We start from the raw sequence: 6,227 nt of genomic DNA, 5'->3' as shown, positions 1-6,227 counted from the left end.
TAGTGCCTATTGGGGTCTTAAATGCGGTTCTATATGCCCAAAGGGTGTCATCTAACTTATCACTCCAATCTTTCCTCGATTTTGCTACCACCTTTTCTAGGATGGCCTTGATCTCACGATTAGAAACTTCAACTTGGCCACTAGTTTGGGGCTGGTAGGCTAAACCTGTCCTATGGTAGACACCATACTTTTTGAGAAGGGTATCTAACTTCCGCTCATGAAAGTGGGATCCTCCATCACTAATTATGGCTCTAGGTACTCCAAATCTCGGAAAAATGGTCTTCTTGAAAAGCCTATGGACCACCTTTGCATCATTGGTAGGAGTGGCAATGGCCTCAACCCATTTGGATACATAGTCAACAACGACAAGTATATAACGATTCCCCCTTGAAGAAGGGAAAGGTCCCATGTAATCAACACCCCAAACGTCGAAAATTTCAACTTCCAAAATCCCAGTTTGAGGCATCTCATGTCGCCGCGAGATGTTGCCAGTCCTCTGGCAAGAGTCACAAGCCTGTACAAAAATGTTAGCATCCTTAAACATGGTGGGCCAGTAAAATCCTGACTCATTTATCTTGGCCACCGTTTTGGATGGACCATGATGTCCTCCATAGGGTGAAGTGTGACAGCTAGTAAGTACAACATGAATCTCCCATTCGGGAACACACCTGCGAAATAATCCATCTGCACACTCACGAAACAAAAAAGGATCATCCCAAAAATAATGTTTAACATCAGAAAGAAATTTCTTTTTTTGTTTGTAGGACAAGTCAGGAGGTAGAGTACCACCCACTAAATAATTAGCAAAGTCAGCATACTAGGGGTGTTGCTCTACAACTGCATACAAGTTGTCATCGGGGAATGAATCATCTATAGGGAGAGAATCCTTACCCTCATCATACCTGATTCGTGACAAGTGATCTGCCACTACGTTCTCTGCACCCTTTTTGTCCCTTATTTCAATGTTGAAATCCTGGAGCAAGAGAACCCATCGGAGTAGCCTAGGCTTTGATTCCGCCTTGGCTATTAAGTACTTCAAAGCTGCATGGTCAGTAAAAACAATAACTTTAGAACCAACTAGATATGATCTAAATTTTTCTAAAGCATAAATAACAGCAAGAAACTCCTTCTCCGTGGTGGCATAATTGACTTGAGCCTCATCCAGAGTTTTACTCGCATAGTAAATAGCATGTAAAACTTTGTTCTTCCTTTGTCCAAGCACGACTCCTAAAGCAAAGTCACTTGCATCACACATGATTTCGAAAGGAAGATTCCAATCGGGTGCACATATGATGGGTGCCGATATCAAAGCCTGCTTAATCCTGTTGAAAGCCTCAAGACACTCGTCTATAAAAACAAAAGGGGCATCCTTGAGCAAAAGTTGAGTTAGTGGATTAGCAATTTTAGAAAAGTCTTTGATAAAACGGCGATAAAACCCCGCATGACCCAAGAAACTCCTAACTCCCTTAACATTTACTGGGGGAGGTAGTTGCTCAATCACTGAAATCTTAGCCTTATCTACCTGTATACCCTTATCAGATACAATGTGGCCAAGAACTACTCCCTCTGTCACCATAAAGTGACATTTCTCCCAATTTAAAACCAAATTGCAGTCTTCACATCTTTTCAAAATTTTAGCGAGATTAACTAAACATGCATCAAATGAAGAACCATACACGCTAAAATCATCCATAAAAACTTCCATAATAGATTCTATGAAATCAGAAAAGATACTCATCATGCAACGTTGAAAAGTAGCAGGTGCATTACATAAACCAAAAGGCATTCTACGATATGCAAAAGTACCATAGGGACATGTAAATGTAGTCTTTTCCTGATCTTCAGGGTGGATCGGAATTTGGAAAAATCCCGAATACCCATCCAGATAGCAAAAGAACTTATGATTAGCTAACCTCTCAAGCATTTGATCAATAAAGGGGAGAGGGAAATGGTCCATTTTAGTGGCGATATTTAATCTACGATAATCAATGCACATACGCCACCCTGTAACAGTTCTAGTGGGAATCAATTTATTTTTATCATTTTTTATAACAGTCATCCCACCCTTCTTAGGAACCACCTGTACAGGACTTACCCATTTAGAGTCAGAAATAGGATATATAATACCTGCATCAAGTAACTTCATAACCTCTTTCTTGACTACTTCTTGCATATTTAGATTCAACCTCCTCTGGGGTTGAATACATGGCTTGTAATTGTCCTCTAAGTGTATCCTGTGCATACAAAAATCAGGGCTTATACCCTTGAGATCATCAATACTGTACCCTATTGCCCTTTTGTGGGTTCTAAGAACCTCTAGAAGTTGGGAAGTTTGTGGGTCATCAAGTGCAGTACTAATGATCACAGGGTACATTTCCTACTCATCAAGAAAAACATATTTTAAGTGAGAAGGAAGAGGTTTTAATTCAAGTTTCTTCACCTCTGCAGGTTTTGATTCCTGAACCAATTTTACTACCTTCTTATTCTCGTTAGGATCAACTTCTTCTATGGCAAGAGCTTTTTCAATGATATCCACCTCTTTACTCCAGATACTCGCATCACCTGCAGAAAAATCTCCACAAAGTATTTCTTCCAAGGGATCCCTTGCAAGAACCTGTGTTAAGCTATCTTCACAAATATCATCCATTATATCAATGACATCAATTAGACAACAATTTTCCTCTAGCATAGGACCTTTCAAAACTTTCCCTAAATTGAATGTAATATTATCATCACCAACAGATAGGGTTAGTTTACCATTTTTAACATTTATAATGGCTCCTGCAGTATGGAGAAAAGGTCTACCTAATATAATGGGGATTTGTGTATCCTCAGCCATGTCTAAAACAACAAAATCTACAGGGATGAAAAATTTACCAACTCTGACAGGGACGTCCTCTAAAATGCCTAGGAGATATTTAACAGAACGATCTGCCATTTGCAAAGTAATTAGTAATTTTTAAATCACCCATATTTAATTTAGAACAGATAGACGATGGCATAACGCTAACAGAAGCATCCAAATCACACAATGCTTTATCTATGAAGACATTACCAATATGACAAGGGATAGAAAAACTACCGGGATCCTTTAATTTAGGAGGGGATTTATTCTGTAGTAGTGCACTACATTCCTCTGTAAAAGCTACAGTTTCTACTTCATTAAAGGCCCTTTTCCTAGTCAAAATATCTTTCATAAATTTAGCATATGCAGGAACCTGTGTAATAAGTTCTGTGAAATGAACCGTTACCTGCAAATTTTTCACAACCTCCAAAAACTTACCAAACTGCTTATCCAACTTAGTCTTCAATTGGCGATTTGGGAATGGTAGTTTGATTGTAGGTTGTTGTGCTTCCCTACTCTTCTCCTGGGGTGCATCCTTCCCTGAGGTTGTACCCTGTAATGAATTATCAGAAATGTTAGTATTACCCGGGAGCCCTGCAGGAACATTAGGTGTAACGGAATCAGGATTAGCAATATTAATTAAATCAGGTTCATCCTCCTTGGGCATAGGAGGCCCATCGTAGTGTGAACCACTCCTTAGAGTGATTGCATTTGCATGATCCGTTGGTTGAATTCCCTGCGATGGTAGAGCTCCCTGCTGGCGAGCTTGTAGGGTAGAGGACAATTGGGCAATTTGTGTGTCCATGACTTTATTATGGGCTATAATTGAGTCAATCTGTTGGTCTCTACTCTCCATATGCTTTTGCATACTAGTTAGCATCGCTCTAATTTCTGACAAGGCAGGGTCGAAAGATGTAGTAGGGGTTTGTGCTGGGGCTTTCTGGTTAGAGTGAGGGTGGTAATATTTCTGCTGTGGAGGGGGTGCTTGTTGTGGTTGTTGTGGAGGTGGAGGATTTTGAACATTGGTGCTCCGATATGATAAGTATGGATGATTTCGGTAGCCAGGATTGTAGGTGTTGGAGTATGGGTTATTCTGCTTATAGGTTTGAAAAGCATTAACTTGCTCCATCGAGCTCCTACAATCTTGCTCATAATGTCCTACACTTCCACAATTTTCACAAAAAGCATCATTAGAGTTATTAGCAACAGCAGAAACATTAGCAACAGAGTTAGGGATATTAGTACTAAGGTTATCTAATTTCTGGAAAATAGAAGTACGTTGAGCCTGCAAAAGGGATACTGAATCAACGTGATGTTTGCCCTTATTTGCATAGCCTCTAGAATTCCCATATTGGGAATTATGTATCGCCATATCTTCAATAACCTGACCTGCATCATCAACATTAAGATTCATAAATCTACCACTAGTTGCGGAGTCTAGAATTGTTCTAGATGCATTCCCTAATCCGTTGTAAAAAGCTTGAATTAACTGCCACTTTGCCAAGTTATGGTGGGGACACTCCCTCTGCAGATCCTTGAACCTCTCCCAAGCCTCATATAATGCTTCATCTGGCTCCTGGGCAAAGTTCTGAATGGCACTTCTTAGTAAAGTTGTTTTCTCTGCAGGGTAATATTTGTTATAAAAATTTAAAGCAAGAGTCTCCCAGTTAGTAATACCAAGTGCAGTTCTATTCAAACAATTAAACCACAATTTAGCTTTTCCACATAAAGAAAAGGGAAAGAGAATCTCCCTGATCTGGTCCTGCGTTACCCCATTCTGCCGAATAGTATTGCAGTATTGACAGAAATCTGCAATGTGAAGATTAGGATCTTCACCCTTAGCTCCACTGAATTGCTTTCTTTCTATCATCGTTATGAACTGGGGCTTGATTTCGAACTGGACTCCCGCGATATCTGGTCTGGGGGAAAGGTGTGGAAAATCCGTCAGGGACAGTTGCGAATAATCGCTGAGCTTCTTAGGTGCAGTCATCTCTGATTCTGAATCTGAAGAAATTTCCGAATCACTAGAATCAGGTGGCGAATCTCTAGGAATGTCGTTACTCCCAGAACCCGCCAGGATTTGTCTGTAAAGATTCTTCTGTCTATGGAAAGAGCGCTCGATCTCAAGATCGAATGGAATGTAACATGATCTGGAACACCTGGGCATAAACAGAGAACTAAAAAGACAAATATGAGAACTTCCTCAAAGAACTAATGTCCTTTGAGGCAAAAGAAAAAATAATCTAGACTACAAAAATAATTAGAAATAAAAATAAAACCGTTTCCCCGGCAACGATGCCAAATTTTGACAGGGTAAAGTCGTATCCCCTAATCAAAAGTAAATACCTAAGTCCTCTAACTAAAGTAGATAGGGAAGTAGGGTCGAACTCCACAGGGAAACAAGTCTTTCTACTCCTAATTAATTATTATAATCTAAATTATCTAAGTAACCAATATTTTTGGGAATAAATTCTATACTACGAAGAGTAAGGTCGAAAGAAATAAAGTAGGGGAAAAATCAAATATTAAAAGACCTAGGGCATAGGTTCACTAATAAACAATATTCTAGGGCAAATCATAATAAGCAATCATCAAGCATTGATCAATCAGATTATAAAGGGATTTTGCTACGTATTATAATCACAGAGTTAATTTACCGGTATTAAATCTCATCTGTCGAATCTTGACTTAACCATTTATAATGCCTATTTAAACTAAGCCTAAACATCAATTCTCATCTGTCGAATCTCGAATTAATATTACTAAACTCATACAATTAAATCTGGCTAAACCTAATTGCATAGCATTAAATCAATCAATAGGAAATTAACCAAGCATTGATAATTAACAATCACAAAATTACCCCTTCATATCATTTATTAGATCCCCATAAACCCTAGAAATAAAACTACTCAAGCATCATCATAACCAAACTAATCAAATGAATAAAGCAAAGCATAATCAAAGAAGTAAATAAAATAGCTGAAATTAAAAGAGAAGAAATTGTTACCAAAAGAAATCTGGATTAATGAAAGTAATTAAGAACAAAAGTTGAAAGAGAATTTAAGAGAGAGAAATATCCTAAGTAGAGAGAGAAAATCTAAAAAAGAAAAATCCTCCAAAAATACGTACATAATTCGTACTTAAAACATCCCTCAAAACAAAAATTAAAACTAATCTAATCAGCTCTGAGAAAAACACGCGCCCGATCGGGCGAGGGGCCGCCCGATCGGGCCCGCCTTTTTTGCCTTGCCCGCTGTTGGTATGCCGCGCCCGATCGAGCTTACGCTCACCCGATCGGGCGCGTCTCTCCCTTGAGGGTCTTTATGCGCGCAGCCGCTCGATCGGGCGTATGATTGCCCGATCGGGCCCGGCTTTCTTC

General features: G+C 39.2%; 1 non-coding gene across 1 annotated transcript; it reads left to right on the top strand.

Annotated features, from left to right (window-relative positions):
- The first annotated feature begins 4,347 nt into the window (after positions 1 to 4,347).
- On the top strand, positions 4,348 to 4,454 carry LOC145577237 (small nucleolar RNA R71). The gene has a single exon (XR_014098701.1). It is a non-coding gene; the product is annotated as a small nucleolar RNA R71 (small nucleolar RNA).
- The last annotated feature ends 1,773 nt before the right edge of the window (positions 4,455 to 6,227 follow it).

The sequence above is a fragment of the Chenopodium album genome, chromosome 13 (assembly GCF_948465745.1).
Source record: "Chenopodium album chromosome 13, dcCheAlbu1.1, whole genome shotgun sequence".
NCBI lineage: Eukaryota > Viridiplantae > Streptophyta > Magnoliopsida > Caryophyllales > Amaranthaceae > Chenopodium > Chenopodium album.
The sequence above is the reverse complement of the archived record's forward strand: the minus strand, read 5'-3'. Positions and strand labels throughout refer to the sequence as shown.